Source organism: Capsicum annuum, chromosome 10 (assembly GCF_002878395.1).
Source record: "Capsicum annuum cultivar UCD-10X-F1 chromosome 10, UCD10Xv1.1, whole genome shotgun sequence".
NCBI lineage: Eukaryota > Viridiplantae > Streptophyta > Magnoliopsida > Solanales > Solanaceae > Capsicum > Capsicum annuum.
Window position 1 is genome coordinate 196,031,877 of NC_061120.1, and position 21,351 is coordinate 196,053,227.

Here is a 21,351-nt window from a genome sequence, read left to right on the forward strand (position 1 = left end):
AGTTTATTATTATTCTTGAGTTAACCACTCAAACTATTTTATGGCACCTTATCATATGGCTCCTGCTAAGCTTAAAGAGTTGAATTCTCAGCTTTAGGATCTTCAAGGTAAGGGTTTTATGAGGTCGAGTGTGTTTTCTTTGGGTGCTTCTATTTTGGTCATAAATAAAAAAGATGACTTTTTGCATATGTGTATCAATTACCAATATTGGAATAGGTGATGGTGAAGAATAGGCACCCTATGCTTCATGTAGATCACTGGTTTGACTCTCTTCAGGGAGCGGTGGTATTCTCTAAGATTGACTTGAGATCCAGTTACCATTAATTAAGGATTCGAGCTGAGGACATCCCAAAGATAGACTTTCGAACTCGCTATGGCTACTATGAGTTCCTAGTGATGTCTTTTGGGTTGACTAATGCCCCAACCGTGTTCATAGATTTGAGGAACTACGTTTTCAGACCTTATTTAGACTCCATCGTAATTGTGTTCATCGATGAAATTCTTATGCATTCAAGGATTAGTGAGGAACATATTAAGCATTTGAGAATTATGCTCCAAACTTGAGAGATCATAGGCTTTTCAAAAAATTCTCAAAGTGCAAGTTCTAGCTCAAGTCAATTAAATTCCTAAGACACGTGGTGTATAAGACTAGGATTATGGTGGATCCAACAAAGATTGAGGCTACTTAATACTGAGCCAGATCTACATCTTCATTTGAAGTTCGTAGCTTTATTGGTTTGGCAGGTTACTACAGGCTATTCATTAAGGATTTTGCTACTATGGCAGCACTGATGACTAAATTGACCTGGAAGGAGCTTCCTTTCTAATTATCTAAGGAGTTTGAGTTTAGCATTCAGAAGCTCGAGGATTTTCTCACTTCAGCTCCTATATTAGCTTTTTTTGTTGAGGGTGAGGGTTTTATAATATATTATGATGCTTCTGGTGTTGGTTTGGATTATGTTATGATGCAGGGCCTATTTATTGCTTTTAAATCAAGGTAGATACCTCACTCATCATTTAGAGTTAGTGGTACTAGTTTTTTCACTTAAGATTTAGAGGAATTATTTGTATGGCATTCATTATGAGATTGGCACTGATTATCATAGTCTTCATCACTTCATGACTCAGAGAGAACTTAATTTAAGACAATATAGGTAGATAGAGTTGCTGAAGGATTATGACATCTCTATTTTATACTATTCGAGAAAGGGGAATACGGTAGCAGATGACTTGAGCTGAAAGGCGATGAGTATGGGTAATATGTCCTTATGTTAGTTTCTGAGAGACCATTAGAATGGGACATCCAATCCTTAGCCAAGATCATAGTGTGGCTTGATATTTCAGACATAAGGTGGATCTTTGTTAGTTGAGTTTAGGTCTACCTTATTTGAGCAGATTTAGAGTTATTAGTTTAAGGATACGGGAACTTTGTCTCATCCATGATTTGGTGCTAAGGGGTGAATCCAGTAGGCCTAACATGGATCCTGAGGGCATTTTGAGATATGATGGCCATATTTGTGTTTTGTGGGTTGGAGACTTGATTTAGTTAATATTGTGTGAGGATCACAACTCCATATACTCTATTTACCCTGGGACATCCAAGATGTATAGGGATTTAGGGAAGCACTACTGGTGAAGTGGCATGAAGAGAGATGTAGCGGACTTTGTATCTTATTTTCTATGTTGTTAGTAGGTGAAGGTCGACCATCAGAGACTAGTGGCCTTATTCAGAGATTGTCCATTCCCGAGTGGAAATGGGAGCGATCACCATGGACTTTGTTGGTAATTTACCTTACACCTCCCATAGTTCTGATGATAATTGGGTCATTATAGATTGGTTGACCAAATCAATAGATTTCCTTCCTATTCTAATTTTTTCTGTGCTGAGAGACTCACCCGTATCTATTTGCGTGTGATAGTTCTCCTACACGGAGTACCTAGATCTATTATTTTGAATAGGGTCTCGGTATTCACTTCTAGTTTTTGAAGGAATTTTCAGGAAGAGTTGGGTACTCAGGTGGGTCTTAGCATTGGTTTTCAGTCTCAAATCAATGGGCAGTTGAATCAGACTATTCAAATTTATGATGATATACTTCGGGCTTGTGTTATGGACTTTGAAGGTTTATGGGAGCAACACTTAGCATTGGAAGAGTTTTCCTATAATAATAGGTACCATTCTAGTATTGAGATGACACCATTTGAGACACTATATGATAAGCATTGTCAATCTTTGATAGGGTGGTTTTTTACCATCGAGGTTAAGCCTCATGGTATAGAATTACTTCAAGAGTTGTTGGATAGAGTCAGGGTGATTCAGGATAGGATGAGGGCAGCTCAGCATAGGCAGAAGTTTTATGCAGATCATAGACTTCGTGCCTTAAGATTTGGAGTTGGAGACTGATTATTTGTTTGTGTATCGCCCATGAAAGGCATGATGAGGTTTGAGGGGAAGGGCAACCTCTGCCTAAGATACATTGAACCTTTTTAGATACTTCGCACAGTTGGAGATGTGGCTTATGAGTTTGAATAGCCCCAAGAATTTTCTTCTATTCATCTAGTTTGTCATATTTCTATGTTATGGCTTTATATCCCTGATGAGTCACATGTGCTTCTATGGGACTCAGTTCAGTTGGATAAGAGGTTAACCTTCATGGAGAAACCAATTCACATATTATCTAGGGATATCATAGCGTTGTGAACTGGAGAGATCCAAGTAGTTAAGGTTCAGTGGAGCCACCATCTAGTGAAGGAGGCTACTTTAGAGATTGAGAGCAAGATGCTGGCCCAGTGTCCCTACCTTAAGCCTTTAGGTACATCCTAACCCTTTATATTTGCGGACAAAAGTTCTTTTAATACTAGATATTATAATGTCCCTCGAGGATATTTTTTGCATTTCCACACTTTTTAATTATTTAGAGCTTTTCTATAGTTTCCCCAAGTCATTTGAGACTTGCTGGAGCTGACAATTCGATTATCAGATAGTTTGTTTGATTTTAGCGCCAATTTCTTATTTTGAATTCGTTGGTTAAGATTGGTCATCGAGCATAACCTTTATTTTAACAATCCCGTATGCCCATTATGACAGTTCCATAAGCTCCATAAAGTTGATTTTAGGCTAGGGGGACCTTTGGTTTGGGTCCCGAGACCTCCAGAAGCATTTTGGTCTATGGGATAGATTTTGGTAAAAGTAGCCCTTGAATGTGGGGCCATATTTCATCAAAATGACTACAGATAGAAATTTTGAAAGCTTTATTGAGTCTGGAATGTCGAATTTGATAGATTTGCATTATTTTCTTATATTCACGAGATTTTGAGTGAATCTCGAGGGGTCGATGAAATATTCACAAAAATCAAGTTTCAGCTAGTGCATAGACTCAAGTGGTGCAACCGCTTAAGCGGATCTTTTGTTACTTAAGCGGTGGTCGCTTTAGCGGCCCAGGCTGGTCCTCACCCATATCGCTTTAGTAGAGGCCTGACTGCTTTAATGAGAGTTTCTGAAGTGATGTGTTGTCCGCTATAGCAGAGGCTGGCTAGGTGCAACTATCACTTAAGAGACCATGTGCTGCTTTAGCATCGATCGCTTATGCGGTTAAATGGCTTCTAAAGTGATAACTGCAGAGGCATGAAATTCTCCTCTTCACCCAATTTTATTCTATTTTCTCCAAATTCCAAGAATCATAAAACCCTAGAGAACGTAGGAAATTGGGAGATTGTTCCTTTGGTAATCGTGGGGTGCTCGTGAGATCAAGAATGTCGTTTCCTCATCGGAATCCTTGTAAGTTTTCATCTAATTCTTGACTTAATTCTCTCATTTAATCATAAATCTCTAGTTCATTGTTGGGTTGAATTGAGTTCCGTGTGAGCTCAAAATTTACTCATTCTTAAAGGTAAATGATCCTTGAGCATAGAAGGATGTGTTACCATTTTTGAAGTTGTGACTTTACAAGTGGACCACATATGAGATTTTGACTCAATTTTGGACCCAAAACCCTAGAATTTAAAATAGATATCATTATTCTCATATTAAAGTGTAGATCTAAATTTTGATAGCATGGCATGATACGGAGGCTTCTCAGAAGAGAAAATCTTTAATTTAGCAAACATATCAGGCATTCTTCAGCATCAAGGTAAGCTAGGCTTACTGTCCTATTCGATTGAGCCTTATTATAGTATTGGTATTATATTATGCTAGTATTTGGTTGGGAATTATGACTTGAAAATATAATTAGCAAAAATTAGACTATTAGTCGTTTAGAGCGCCGGATTTAGGTGGATTTGACTTAACTACCCATTCCTTGGGCTGAATTTCCTCCTTAGGACTTAATGAGACTTATGTAGCACATTGTACTAGGATTTTGTAACTTTAGTCTAGCATGCGATAGAAATTTCCTTAGAATAGACTTTTGAGGTTAGAAGAGGACCCCTTGGCCCACTTTAGCTCAAAATTATAACTAGCTCCTTGTAGGTTCAAGAGGCCTTCTTCCGTCATCCTATTTATATTCTTAAGCTCGGGGAGGATTTTGATATATTCTGATTTTTACTGGGCTTGTACCTTAGATTTATTAAGACTGATTTGAATCCAACAATTATGATATTAAGACCAGCTTGAGTGCGGCAATTGTGATATTAAGACTGGTTTTTGTCTGGCAATCATGATATTAAGACCAGTTTGAGTATGAAAATAATATAATAATACCGGTTCCAACCCGACATTTATGATGATATTATTTTTGGTTCAAGTCTGGTATTCATGATACTATTTTTGGTTCAATTCTGGCATTGAGGAATACTTTTTGATGGTTATGAAATAGGTTTGAGTCTGGTGATTATGGCATGGGAGGAACAGTTACAGTTTTAAGGTTCGGATATCGTATGAGTGTTAGAATTAATATTTTCTTTCTTGATTACACTCACTAGGCTTATAGGGTCTTAGTTGGGCTATTTATTTTTATGTATGTCTTTTGGGCTCATGGGGGCCCAGTTAGGCTATAGATAGCCATGCTATTCTTAGTAGTATTTACTCGGTTGTTTACTCTTAGTATTTGGAGCACTATTTCAGGTTTGCCCTTTTCCCTAAATTTAGTTTATTATCTTGCATTTTATTGTACTATATTACAATTTTGCTCAGTCATCTGATGATGCCTACTGAGTACCCGTTGCTTTTGTAGTCCTACTATACTTCTGCATCCTTTTTTGATACAGATCTAAATACTAGATTCTGCCGTTGATGTCTGTACTAGTGTTAGTCGGAGTTCCTAGAAAGGGTGAGCTTTTGGAGCTGGAGCAGAACTTCTCTCCTTCTATTTTTGATGATTTTTCTATTCAAGACTATTGAACATTTGACACTTATAATACTCTTATTCGTTTGCTAGAGGCTCTTGTACTGGTCTAACTAGGTTGTTGGATATTTCTACTATTTTTCTTATTTATCTTCCGTTGTGTTATCATCCTTATATTTTATGGATTATAATTTAATTACCTACATAATTTTGGTATTTACCTTACTTTCCACCAACTAGCCCATTACTTGACGTTCTAGGCTACAATTTGGCTTACCTACGGGTGGGTTAAAGTAGGTGCCATCATGACTCGTGAAATCGGGTTGTGACATTAAGTCTATGGTATTTGAATTATTTTTGTCGACTTATAAGGATGCTTAGCATACTTAGATTTCACACATTCTTGACATTTCATATTAATATTTTTAATTTTAGGCAATATTTTTAAGTTAATTATTTTTCGCAAAGTTTTATAATTGACATGTCTGAAACATTCATGCCATAAATTATTTTTCTCAAGAAAATAAGAACAAGCAGAACTTTTATTTATATCAACTGCAATTATGTAATGACCTAAATTTGGATTAGATTTCCATTTATGTGTTTTGATCATTTTACCCCTCCCCATGACTGTGCTATATGGTTTATGAGTTGCGGGAATGGTCGGTATCGTTCCCAAGGCCTTTTGAAAGGTTTTAGGTGATTTAAGGTCATTTTGAGGCTTTAAGAACTATTAGTTAATTTTGGTAAACATATCTAAATTTGAGTGTCGGATGAAAAAATGGACTATGCCAACAGATACAGAATGTCAAATTTGGGTTAGTAGCATGGTTGGTTCTATTAAGAGACTTTTAGATCCATTTTGATGCTTGATTTGAAAATGGTATAAATAGGTTCCTGAGGGTCAATTTTGTTATAATGATCTTTTTCGTAAATTTGATGATTCCATTGGATCCATAGCATGTTTTACAATCAAATTTCACCATTAGACCATGTTCATAGGGTTCCAAAAGAGTTCAAAGGGTAAAAAAAAAATTGAACTTGTTGGCGCTGGTGTGGTCAGGAAAGAGAACTTTTGATAACCTAGAGGCTATCTAGAAACCAAAAATGGACACAAAACAAAAGAACAAATTATGGAAAATAACACAGAAGAAAAGAGATGAAGAAGATTTTCATAAAGTAAAGTAAAGATAGATAGAGAGACCCTCACTCCCACCAATTATTAGCAAAAGAATGTGTATCAAATACTCAATCACACCTCACCAATGTTAGATCAAACCTCACCCTTAGGTGAACCAAAGGAATTCACACTCTCTCAATCACACCTTTCTTTCCAAATGTTCAACACAAATGAAGAACCCTTCAATTGCATTCAAACACTCAATTTTTGGATTCTCTAAGCTAAAAGAATACTAAGTTAAAATCTAAATAATAATCTTTCAATATTCTAAAAACTAATGAAAGAGAAGCTAATTTGTCTATTTATATCTATTACATTCAATTAAAAAAAATGTCGTTAATTAGTAGGTAAGGGAAGGCGCCTCTTGAGTGTCAAGATGAAATGTGGAAATTCCACCTTGCCCATGTAGAATGTAGGCCCTTCAAGTCCCTTCTTCACATATCAAAACATGTCCTCCCTTGGCCGAATGCATAACACTATAACAAGACTTTAATTACATGAATGTAGCTTGAAGTTGTTGTAGTTCCTTGGCTTGACTTTTTGTGAAAGGACTTGAGGAATTATAATTTGTATCATCCTCTCTGTCTTGAAGAAAGTTTGTCCTCAAACTTGTGAGTTCCTCAACATCAATGGTGTCCACGGGTGAAAGGCCACAAACATTGAAAGTGTTGTGAACTTGGTAATCCGAAGGTAGATCAATTTGATAGGCATTGTCGTTGATCCTTTTGAGAACTTGAAATGGTCTATCACCCCGTGGCATGAGATTTGCTTTTCTTTGATGTGGAAACCGGTCCTTTCTTAGGTGTACCCACTCCCAATCTTCGGGTTCAAGCACAAGACTCTTTCTTCCTTTGTTTGCCCTTTTAGCAACTTCTTGGTTCTTTTTTTCAAGCTTGACTGACACCTTCTCATGCATATTTTTCATTGCCTCGACTCTTTTGCATCTATCTAGACCTATCATAATATCAATAGACAAAAGAGAGATCTAAGGGGGTAAGGGGATTCATTCCATAAACACACTCAAAGGGAGTCATTCCCGTACTTGAGTGCACAACCCGATTATAAGAAAATTCCACCAAGGGTAGGTGATCTTCCCATAAAGTCATTTTACCTTTAACCATGGAACTCATAAAACCTAAGGTTCTATTCACTACTTCTATTTGGCCATCGATTTGTGGGTGGCAAAAGGTTGAGAAAAGTAACTTTGTATCAAGCCTACCCTACATGGACTTCCAAAAGAGACTTAGGAACTTTGAGTCCCTATCACTCACAATAATCTTTGGGATCCCGTGAAGCTTTACAACATGTTCAATAAATAGTGAATCTACACTAGGAGCATCCTTGGTTTTGGTACAAGGGATGAAGTGAGGCATTTTGGAGAATCTATCAACAACAACAAAAATGCTACTTCGACCCTTTATAGTCCTTGGAAGACCCAAAAAAAAGTCCATTGATATGTCTAGCCAAGGTCTAAGATGGGTGGAAAGTGGGGTATACAACCCTTGAGGAAGGAGGTGAGATTTTGCACTTCGGCAATCTATACATTAACCACAAACCTTAGCAACATCTTTGCGCATTTTTGGCCAATATAATTGCTCCTCCAAAATTCCGAGGGTTTTTTCAATCCAAAATACCCCATGAGGTGACCATCATGTGCCTATCTGACAAACATTTCCCTCTATGAACTAGAAGGAACACACAATCTCCTCCCATTGAACAAATAACCATCAAACCAAAAGTAGAAGGAATTGCCATTCTCTTTGAGCCATCGGTCCCTTTCCCACTCTTCCCATTCCCTATAAATAGTAGTAAAGGGAGGATCCTAGGGATACAACATCTGCAAGCTCTCAAATCCCATCAACCTTGAAGACAAAGTAGAAACAAGCACATGCTTTCTAGACAACTCATCGGCAACTACATTTTCCTTCATAAGGGAAAGTGTTTAGAAATTCAATCCACTTAGCATGACGCTTATTCAACTTGTCTTAACTCTTAAGGTGTTTCAACAATTCATGATCCATTCGTATCACAAACTCCTTAGGCCATAAATAATGTTGCCAATTGCCCAAAGCTCTAATAAGGGCATACAACTCCAAATCATAAGCGGAATAGTTTAGAGTTGCTCCTTTGAGATTTTCACTAAAAAAAAACTATGGGTCTTTCTTCTTGCATCAAAACAGCCCCAATACCCACTTTGCTTGCTTCACATTCAACTTTAAAAAATATATCGAAATTGGGTAATTGCAACAAGGGAGCCGAAATGAGGAAAGCTTTCAAGGTGTCAAAAGCCTTCGCTTACTCTTCACCCCACTTAAAATGTTGGTCCTTTCTAATAATATCGGTCATGGGGGATGCTATAGTACTAAATCCCTTGACAAACCTCCTATAAAAGCTTTCCAACCCATGGATACTTCGGATTTCTCCAAAAGTTTTCGGGGTCACCCAACTTTGTATAGAGTCTATCTTGGATTCGTCCATTTCCACTCCCCTTGATCTAACAACAAAACGAAATAATACCACCTTATCAACACCAAAAGAATACTTTTCCATCTATTATAGAACTTCTCCTTTCGGAGTACATCAAATACATATCGCAAATGCATCACATGTTCATCAATAGATTTACTATACACCAACACATCATCAAAGTAGACAACCACGAACTTTCCAATAAAAGGCTTCATCACATGATTCATTAGCCTCATGAAAGTGCTAAGAGAATTTGTGAGGCCGAATGGCATAACCAACCACTCATATAGACCAAACTTAGTCTTGAATGTGATTTTTCACTCATCGCCGGGTTGCATTCGAATTTGGTGATAGCCAATCCTAAGATCAACTTTAGAAAACACACAAGATCTATTTATCTCATCTAACATATCATCTAACCTAGGGATAGGATGACGATATTTTACTATTATCTTGTTGATGGCTCTACAATCTATACATATGAGTAAAGTTTCCTCCTTTTTTAGTACCAAGAGCACCGGAACCACACACGGGCTCATGCTTTCTTTGATGTAGCCTTTGTTTAGGAGATTAGTGTCCGTAGGATTGTTTCTATAAGCCGGCTTATTGGGTAGTTACAAACCTAGCAAAAAATTAATTTGGTGCTCAATTCCCTAGATTGGGGGTAATTCATGTGATAATTCTTATGGAAAAACATTATCAAACTCCTATAAAACAAGGGAAATGGAAGGAAGAAGAAGAAGAAGAAGAAGAAGAAGAAGAAGAAGAAGAAGAAGAAGAAGAAGAAGAAGAAGAAGAAGAAGAAGAGGAAGAAGAAGAGGAAGAAGAAGAGGAAGAAGAAGAAGAAGAAGAAGAAGAAGAAGAAGAAGAAGAAGAAGAAGAAAAGGAAGAAGAAGAGGAGAAAGAAGAAGAGGAAGAAGAAGAAGAGGAAGAAGAAGAGAAAGAAGAAGAGGAGGAAGAAGAGAAGGAAGAAAAAGAGGAAGAGGTAGAAGAAGAAGAAGAAGAAGAAAAATAAAAAGAAGAAGAAGAAGAAGAAGAAGAAGGGTAACTGCTCTTTCGGTGCCTCTTTGTGGTTTAACCTACTGATGTTATTATTGATATATAAATATAAATACAATAAAACCCTCTCCACTAAAATTATGTTTACACCTAAGTCTTAAGGATTAAGAAAATATCAATTTAGCCCATTAATTGCCAACTAAAATAATATCTAAAATACCAACTAATGACTTAACTCATCCAGCACACCTCAAGAATTGGTACTATCTATCTCCATATGTCATAAATCACGTATACAAACTACGAAAAGCTCTATAATAGGGAAGATGAGAAAATTTCACTAATGATCGGGCAGGTTGTTACATCAGATACCAATTAAACAATTGTTCGTCCCCGAACGGGCAAACTTAAGCCAAGAAGGGATAACAAGGAATTACCTGAATCCTCAAAAAGATATGGATACATTCTACACATGTTTACTTTGGTCTCCCAAGTGGCCTCCTTAATAGGACGATTCTTCCACTAGACCTTCACAGATGCAATCTTCTTAGTCCTCAACTTACGGACATCTCTATCAAGAATAGCAACAGGTTCCTCTTCATAAGAGAGATTTTCATCTAACAAGATCGAATCCCAACAAATTATGTAGTTACTATCACCATGAAACTTCTTTAGCATAGATACATGAAATACAGGGTGCACTCCTGACAAACTCAAGGCAATGCCAACCTATAGGCCACCGGACCTACACTCTAAAGAATCTCAAACAGCCCAATGTATCTAAGATTGAGCTTACCTTGCTTACGAAAATACATGACACCCTTCAGGGGCGAAACTTTGAGCAACTGCTCACCCTCCATAAAGTGCATATCTCTAACCTTGCGATCTACATACTCTTTTTGCCTGCTTTTAGCCATTATAAGTTTCTCCTAAATAAATCTGACCTTTCTAACGAGTCTCTTAATAGATTATACCCCACGGTCTCACCTCAAAAACATCAAACCACCCAATAGGAGATCTACACCTCTTCCCATATAATGATTAAAATAGCGCCATTTCAATTCTCGAGTGATAACTGTTATTATACGCAAACTCAGCCAAAGGTAGGAACCGATCCCAATGACCTCTAAAATCCATCACACACGAACAGAGCATATCCTCCAACACCTGAATTGTCCGCTCGGACTGCCCATCGATCTAAGGTTGAAAAGTTGTACTAAGGTCCAACCTTGTGCCCAACTCCTCATGAAACTTCTTCCAAAAGGTAGAGGTAAATTGAGTACACCTATCCGAGATAATAGAAAGTGGGACCCCATACGACCGAACAATCTCTTTAAGATAAATCTTGGCCAACTTTTCTGCATTATAAATCACCTGAACTGGAATGAAATGTGCAGACTTCGTCAACCTATCCACAATAACCCATATAGAATCATACTTTTCCAAAGTCTTGGGAAGACCAACAACAAAATCCATAGCTATCCTCTCCCATTTCCATTCAAGAATGGGCATCCTCTAAAGAGTACCACCAGGTTTTTTATGCTCGTACTTTATCTGCTGACAACTCTAGCATTTAGCAATAAAATCAACTATGTCACGCTTTATCCAACCCCACTAGTAATGCTGCCTCAAATGATGGTACATCTTAGTTGCACCAGGATGTATAGAATACCTCAAACAATGAGCCTCAGTTAGAATAGTAGAAATCAAATCATCAACCCAAGGTACACAAACTCGCCCCTTAATCCACAACACACTGTCGCCATCAAGAATAGACTCCTTGGCCTCACCCTACAAAACCTTATCACGAATTTTGCTCAACTTAGCATCCTCAAATTCTTTAGCCTTGATTTGTTCAAGAAAGGTGGACCTTACCTCAATGCTGGCTAGAATTCCTCCTCTCTCTGTTACCTCAAGTCGAACAAACTTGTTAGCTAGAGTATGAATCTTTCTAGCCAATGGACTCCTGCTAGAATTTAAATAAGCCAAACTACCCATACTTTTTGACTTCCTGCTCAATGCATCAGCGACCATATTAGCCTTCCCTGGATGGTAGAGAATGGTGATATCATAATATTTAAGTAACTCCATCCATCTATGTTGTCCTAAATTCAAATCCCTCTGGGTGAACACATACTGTAAACTACGGTGATCAGTGAACACTTCACAACAAGCCCCATACAAGTAATGCGTCCATATCTTAAGAGAAAAAAACCACAACAGTTAACTCCAAATCGTGAGTGGGATAATTCTTCTCATTGGGATTCAATTGCCTCGAAGCATAAGCAATAACATTCCTTTCCTGCATCAACACAGCACCTAAACCAGAATGTGAGGCATCACAATAAATAATGAAATCCTTACAGTTTACCGGCAAGGCAAGAATAGGAGCGGTAGTCAACAAGGTCTTGAGCATTTGAAAGCTCTCCTCACACTCATCAGACCAAATAAAAGGTGCATCCTTCTAAGTCAACCACGTCATAAGAGTAGTAATAGAAGTAAACCCCTTCACAAACCTATCGTAATAACTTGCTAAGCCAATAAAGATATAAACCTCTGTCACTGAGGTAAGCCTAGCTCAATTCTTAACTGCTTCAATCTTCTGAGGGTCTACCATTACCCCTTCTTTCGAAACCACATGCCCCAAAAAGGATACAGAAGCCAACCAGAAATCACACTTACAAAATTTTGCGTACAACTTTTTCATCTTCAACATTCCCAAAACAATCCTTAAGTGATTCTCATGCTCCTCTTTACTCTTAGAATAAACAAGAATATCATCAATAAAGATAATCACGAAAGAATCCAAGTAGGGTTTAAATATCACATTCATCAAACTCATAAAAGCAGTTGGGGCATTAGTCAACCCAAAAGACATCATAAGAAACTCATAATGCCCATACCGGATTCGGAAAGCAGTCTTAGGAATATCGGCAGGCTGAATCTTAAGCTGATGATATCCGGACCTTAAATAAATCTTAGAAAATACAAATGCACCCTGTAACTGGTCAAATAAATCATTTATACGGGGAAAAGAATACTTGTTACTGATCGTGACTTTGTTCAACTGCCTGTAATCTATACACATATGAAGACTACCATCCTTCTTCTTTACAAACAAGACAGGAGCACCCCATGGAGAGGCACTCGGACTGATAAAACCCTTACTCAACAGATCCTACAACTGAGCCTTTAGCTCCCTCAACTCAGCCGAAGCCATCCTATAGGGAGGAATGGAAATAGGGTGAGTACCTGGCTCTAGATCAATGCAGAAATCAATGTAACGGTTTGGCGCCATACCAGGAAAATCTAAAGGAAAAAACTCTTGGAACTCACACACCATAGGAACTAAATCAATAGATAGGACCTCTGTGGAAGTGTCCCAAAAATGTGCTAGGAAGGCCAAACAACCCTTCCCAATCAACCTCTTTGCATGAAGAAAGGAAATAAGTTTCATTAGAGCAGGACTATAATCACCCTCCCACATAAGTCTATCCATTCCTGGCATAGCTATGGTCATTGTCTTAGCATGACAATTTAATATAGCATGATACAGTGACAACCAACTCATACCCAAAATTATATCAAAATCTAACATGTCTAGAATCACTAAATCTGCCCAAGTTTGATACCCCATAAACATAACAGAACAAGAATGATAAACTCCATTAACAACAACAGAATCACCAACAGGACTAGGCACATGAATCAAGAAGTCAAGAAAATCATACACCATGTCTAATCCCACAGCAAAATTAGTAGACATGTATGAGAAAGTAGAATCGAGATCAAATAATATAATGTCCATCTGGTTACAAACAAGAATAGTACCTGTAATAACAGCATCTAATGCCTCTACCTCGAGCCTGCCTAGAAAGGCATAGATATGGGCCCTACCACTAGTCTGAATGTCACCTCTGCTAAGCTGAGAACCACCTCAATGGGGCTGACTACCACTTCTACCTACTTGATAACCCCCACGACCAGCCTGTGGACAACCTCTACCATTACCACGACCTTTCCTAACTATCAAAATAAGAGCTCTTGGAGCCTGTTGTTGGCTAGACTGACTATACTGCCTTGCATTAGGAGAAAACCTCCTAACATGACCCACTCCACCACACTCGTAACATGTACGGTCTATGGTAGGCCGCTGAGCTGATGAAGATGAAGCAAGGTAACCACTAAGTACGAAAATAGCTGGCTAACTCCTGACAAACCACCCAAAAACACCGACATCACTGACTGAATGGGGATGGCAGGGTATCTCTATGAACCTTGACCCCTAGAATAAGAACCACTGAAATTGCCTCCTCTGTGGGCCTTTTTTTCTGATGCCTTAGCATAACCCTCTTGCCTTATGCCCTTCACCTTCTTGACAAAATCAACCATCTCCTGAAAAAACCTACCTAAAGATGTCATCTGAAGAGCAGAAATCAGGAGATAGGTGTTCAACCCCTTCACAAAAAATGAATCTTCTCCTCCTCAGTCTTCAACAAGTGAGATGCATACCGAGACAAAGAATGAAATTTGGCCTCACAGGCCACAACTGACATGTTTCCCTACTTAAGATTAGCAAACTCATCCCTCTTTTTATCTCTCAAAGTACGAGGCACATACTTTTTTAGAAAAATTGAGTAAAACAGTGTCCAAGTCAAGGGAGGCAAAGATGGATCCCTACACTCAACATAGGCCCACCACCACATCTTAGCATCTCCCTAAAACTGAAAAAAAACCAGTTGTGCACCATAACTCTCAACCACCCGCATCTTGTGCAGTCGCTCATGACAGTCAATAATAAACTCGTAGGCATCCTCTGACTCAGTTTCGTGAAAGACAGAGGGCTTCATCTTTATAAACTTATAAAATAACTCATGCTCATCTCCGATCATCACCGGACCCATAACTTGTCTTGGAAAAATATCAGCTCCTGCCGCTTCTTTCATCTAAGGGGGTACAACAGCAGCATATTGTATCCCATTCTGGACTATAGGTGTTGCGGGCATATTCCCTGATCCTACCAAACCACCCAAAAAATTCAAAACTTATTGAATCACAGCGGAAGACATCTAAATCGGAGCTACACCTCCCTGAGCTGGTGCAACCCCATTATGAATCGGCACTCGTTCATCATGTACTGGCATAGCTCCATCCTCTGCAACCTCAGGAAAATCCTCATGTGGGGGAGGAGATCCTGGCCTCCCTCTAGTTGGCCCCACAGCCTAAGCCCTGCCCTTGACGGGCGCGGCTCCCCTTTTTTTGCCACATCCTCCTCTTGCCCTATTCTTTCGTGTTCTTACCATCTGCGAGAATAAGCGTGAAAGAAGTCAGATACCAATTGGAATCATCATATACCAATTGAAATCAAGTAATAGAATGTAAGAAAGAAGAATTTGAATTTTCCTATTGCCCTATAGCCTCTCGAAGAAAAGTACAGACGTTTCCATATCGTTCTGCAATACTCTACTAGACATGTTCTTGTACGACAATAGCGATGAACCTAGAGCTCTTATACCAACTTTGTCACGACCCAAAAGGCCATGAGTGACACCCACACTAATCTTCCTATAGGAGAACCATCTAAACCCAACCTTTACCCAAGCACTTAGTCAATATTAAGATGATGTTATCATAAAATCAACATAATACTAATAATTGAGGACTATTCGTTATTAATGCGGAAGTCAAATAAAATACTTGCTAAAATCCCCAAGACCCGAAAGTCACCGTACAAGAACTACTAACAAATCCTCTACATAAAGTAAATAAGGAATGTTTCATTGCCCGAAAGATGGACAATAACAAATAAGATGACCCGTGGCAGCCTGAAGATGGAGTGCTCACCCTTCGGATCAAGATCTGCTATCAACTCTAGAGGTGAGGTCGTGTCTGAGCCTCTGGAAAACTTTCTGCACTCAACAAAAGAAGAGTACAGGGTAGTATCAGCACAAACTACTAAGTACTGGTAGGCATCATAGGCCACCTCAACTTAATAGGATGTATACAACATAATTAGAAAAACAAGTAGATAGGCATCATCGAATAACAAATTCTCATTGAATCAATAATATAACAATAACAGGTTAACAATGCTTACAAATAAGCCCCATAACTATCAAAAGTATCAACCATATGGTAAACATCCACAGAATCAACACAAGTATGTACACACATGCTATGAGATTTATTTTTGCCCGAATAGTCATGACCTGCAGGGAACAATCCTATGTTCATGTACCGTACTGGCGTGCTACCGAATCTAACATAAATATAAATGTACCGGTGTGGTACCCGATCCAACATAAATATAAATGTACCAACGTGGTACCCGATCCAACATAAATATAAATGTACCGGCGTGGTACCCGATCCAACATAAATATAAATGTACCAGCGCGGTACCCGATCCAAAATAAATATAAACAAGTATTATCAATATCAATTTACACAACCTCACAACATACAACACAATGTACCAAGTTTACAAGTACACTTAAAGTCATAAGACAATTCCATCAAGTTAATTTTCAATAAACATTTATACACGAATCAACAACCCAACCATCAACAATTTCAAGCATGTCCGAATATCAATCCTCAAGTATCCAATTTAGGAGCATACACATAATTAAGTCGAGTCTAAACTTCAATTAAACCATAACCTATCTCAATCAAAAAACTAAATATCACTAGTCCACAAGCGCCTCGCCCTTCCTCGAAATTTTAGAACGTTCAAATCTATTCAGGTTTGTAATCCTACGAGAAAGAGTAGCAACAAAACCACTTAATGACATAGAATTCCTTAGCATATTACTATTCCAGCTTTGACCTAATGATTAATGCCATTATTAATTGATTATTAAGTAATCATTACCCACTTTAGTTTTCAAAACTACAGAATCACGTACTAGTGCAGTACTAAGAATAGAATCCAACTTATTCCTTATCATACTAGCTTAATAATAAGACCTTTATAATGTTAACACCAATGCTCAATCACTAAGCCATCATTACTGCCAATAATTTTCCAACTACTAACCATTTTTTTTTTGGTCTTTATTAAGGGTTGGATTTAACCCATACTAATCAATTTGTTTAATTAAGAACTTTGTTAAGATACACCTAATTTCAATATGAGAACTTGACAATAATCCATACAACGTCATTATTTGCCAATTCGTACTAAACCAATTGTACTAACTTACGCCAAATCACCATTGTTATGTCACTTACACCCAACTAACAATCTTAACTATTAACTAATTATATTAATTATAGCAGATTCGTCCCACAATCGAATTCAGTTTTTTTTGAAAACCAACAAAGCATGCATATGAAATTTGCGCCATTATCTCCATTACTACTTATTCAAAGCTTATTCTCCAAATTACATGTTACTAACATTAATAACGTTAACAATTTTTACAATTAACCTGTAGTAGAGACTCTCCGATGTAATGAAGAAGAAAAAGGGTAACTGCTCTTTCGGTGCCTCGTTCTGGTTTAACCTACTAATGTTATTATTGATATATAAATATAAATATAATAAAACACTCTCCACTAAAATTATGTTTACACCTAAGTCTTAAGGATTAAGAAAATATCAATTTAGCCCATTAATTACCAACTAAAATAATATCTAAGATACCAACTAATGGCTTAACTCATCCGGTACACCTCAAGAATTGATACTATCTATCTCCATGTGTCATAAATCACGTATACAAACTACGGAGAGTGCTATAATAGGAAAGATGAGAAAAATTTACTAATGACTGGGCGGATCGTTACAGTTGTTTTCGATAAATCTTTTAAATAAATATTAATTAGAGCTACCAACTTAATATATAAATGTGATATAGTGTTTAATCACATCAATTTATAAACATCCAAAGAGACAAAAAATTTTATTGGTCAATTTGAATTTTAATATTTTCTTTGATCAATATCTTAATTATGATTGAATACTGTCCTATTTCAAAATAAAAATAGAAGTAAATTAGTATAAAATTCATTTTTTACCTTTACAAATCAAAACTAAGAGGCAACACGGGCGCACACTTCACACCACAGAGCTATTTTTTTAAAAACATAGCATAAAGATCTTATTTACATCATCTAGGATGAGTGCATGTACACCATGAGTCTTAATATGTGTCTGTTATTATTTTAAAAGTTTTAAATAATATTTAAAAGTAAATTTTTTAAAATATTTGATAAGAAAAAAAATTATAATTAAGGAGTTTTGAAATATACATTAAGAGATATTACAAGAATTTGTCGCGAAAAGAGTTTTTTTGTTGGTAAAAGTGTTTCATATTAGTTAAATTTTTTTGAAGAACCACATTAACTATATATTATGATTCTTTTACTTTTTATTTTTGGAGGGGGGGGGGGGGTTAATAGAGTATTACTCTATTCGTAAAATTATAATTTAATTTTTCTCTTAATATTTTAGAACTTTAAAACCAATTAAAGTTATATCTATTAATTTTTTTATCTATTTGTAAGAGATAAAAAACTCATAATATTTAGGGTAAACAATATAAATATCCACACGTTGCTACCTAATTACCCTCTCTCCCAACTTTTATATTAATTACTTAATATCCTGGATATGATACATAAGTTTGGTCCAGATACATAACCAACAGATACTTAACTACCAAACTAATTTACTATAAAAAAAAGGAAAATAATGATATGAAATTAAATAATAGAGAAATTAATGGGATTTTGATTGAGAGATGTCTCTTGAATCCCTAAAAATTAGTAACAACTTCATAATTAAAATTTGAATCACCATAATTAACATTCTCCAGTCATAATTCTCCCAAATGCTCTAAAATCAAAATGCTGCACAAAATACAAAATTAAATCAACAAAAAGGATCAGAAACCTTAGACTATGTATCAGAAAATATTACAATGTCTTATGTATCAAAAAAAAACTACAATGTCTTATGTATCAGAAAAACTGCAATGTCTTAAATCAACAAAAAAGGGCACAAAAAACTGCAATGTCTTATGTATCTGAAACCTTAGACTATGTATTAAACTCAGTAAAGTGAATGTATCAGATTTTAAAAAAGAACCTAAATCACATATAAATTTCAGTATATATTGGAAAGCATGTAATGTCTCAGTGCATTATACTTAAGTATCAGATTCATAATATGATACATTACGTTAATAAGAACACGTATAATTCATACCTTTGATAAAAAAAAAATTCTAACAAAATAATACATTACGTTATCTTTGATGCCAAAACGATGGGCTCCTAGCATGTCCCATGGTTTCTTATTGCTACGTAATGTATCTTTGATGCTAAAACGATGGGCTCCTAGCATGTCCCGTAGTTTCATATCTTTGATGTCATAACGATACATAACGTGCTATCTTGCATGTCGCACTCATGGAGTATTTGTGCTACCATTTCCACCAGTAATGACAACACATGATTTTCCTAAATTATCATTAGTTTTATTTTCCTAAAAAATAAAGTTAATGGTAAAAAGATGGAGTTGTTATATTTAATTTAGTAGATGAGAATATGGTGAAAATTCAAAAAAAATTAATAAAAATTGTAACTTGAATATTGAAGTAAAAGATGAAGATGAGAACATGGTGGAAATTCAAAATGGGTAAGTTGAGAAAATTGTGGGATATATTTTCTTATTTTGGGGCTTGATTTATGGCACAATAAGGGGTTGTGGGTGATGTATCTAAAAAGAGGCAACTATTTTGAGTAAAAAGAGATTTTTGTAATTAGTTTGGTTGGATGAGATTTTAAGTAATAATAGAAACTTAAGGTGTGGTTATAAGTAATTAATCCTAATATTTATTACTTTAAAATTGGCAAAAATTTTATCTTATTCATATAAGTTACTAATTTGAATTATATAACATAATTATATTTATTTATCGCTCTTCAGAAATACAAATATAAGTTGTCAAAAATCGAGTAACTTTAACGAGACCTCTTTTTTCCGTAATTGATTGTTCTTCTTTTCTTTCTTTCGGAACTTACACATTTTTTATTTAATTTCTATTTTATAATTCAAAATTATCGTTAAATATAATTAACAATTCTTAACTGAACCTATCGCGTAGGGTTACTGAAAATTAACAATTCTGAACTGAACCTATGGCGCGACACACCAGAATCGCAGACCCTTACTGGAAGATGACAATTGTTGTTTACATTATCTCCGCGATGCGCTAAGTTTCAGAATGATGAGGTTTTTCTACTGAAACTTAAAATCGCCATAACTTCTTACTCGATTATCGGATTTGAGAAAATTTTATATCGTTGGAAAGCTAATTGAATTTTCTACGCAATGGTACGCTCTAAACTGATAAATAATGAGTGTTTCAAAAATTTTATATACGAATACTCATGTATTGGGACTTAGATTATGCTAGGGAAATATGAGGTGTTACATGAACTTTGGACACATGAATGTCTAACCGCTACCTTGGAAGCTCCAACAATTGACCAAGTCAAGAAAGTTGAGGCGCACTTAATCTTGGACTTGTACCGAAAGGGCGCAGTAGGCTTGAGTACGATCCACTTGTACTCATAGGTATTATAGGCCGACCAAGTAAAGTAGTAAATAAAACATACAAAATATACACTAAGGGCATGTCACCTGCAATTAGAAAATGTCCCATAATGGTAGTCTATGCCGCTTTCTCTAACAATTCTAATATATCACGTACACACAAAGATAGAACACAAGCATGCATTATGTCACATATAAGTATAATAAGGGGGAACATGCATCTACAAGTTCATCAAATACAGTAAAAGAAGATAAGACATTTAACTAGATGGCAAGTCAGTACGACAATACAACACAATAAAGTAAGTGCAATGTATATAATGATGATGATGATGCAAGAGGTCGTCGCACAATCCCCATATACACCTATGAAGCTAAAGTTTGCCGACATAGAACCCATGGAGGTTTTGTCAACCCATATACAATCCAAATATTTCATATCTCCTTTTCGGCATATCCCTCAAAAAGGATTTTATAAGATGTTACAATATCTCCTCCCTAGCACATCCCTTTGGAAGGGTTTTTAAAAAGGTGTAGCCAATGTTACTCAAATGTTGTCATGGTGGTACTAATATTTCATGAATGAGTTTGATATGAGGATGTAATGCTCACAACCAATCAAAATAAGTATTTTCACAACCAACTACATGATATATATCCACAACCAACCACAATGATACATTTTCACAACCATGTGAGCCAATATTCACTCATTATTTTCATTCATCCATGAATTTCCACATGTCTCATATTCCAATAAAGTATTAATATAATCACAATACATCAATGGTACCACATTAAGCATTTTAACAACACAATATAATTATTCACATGTATTTAAGGTTATCAATGTCACA

At 36.4% G+C, this 21,351-nt stretch overlaps 1 pseudogene; it reads right to left on the reverse strand.

Moving 5' to 3' along the window:
• Positions 1–6,952: 6,952 nt before the first annotated feature.
• LOC124887861 lies at positions 6,953–14,873 on the reverse strand (annotated as a pseudogene).
• Between the last annotated feature and the right edge of the window lie 6,478 nt (positions 14,874–21,351).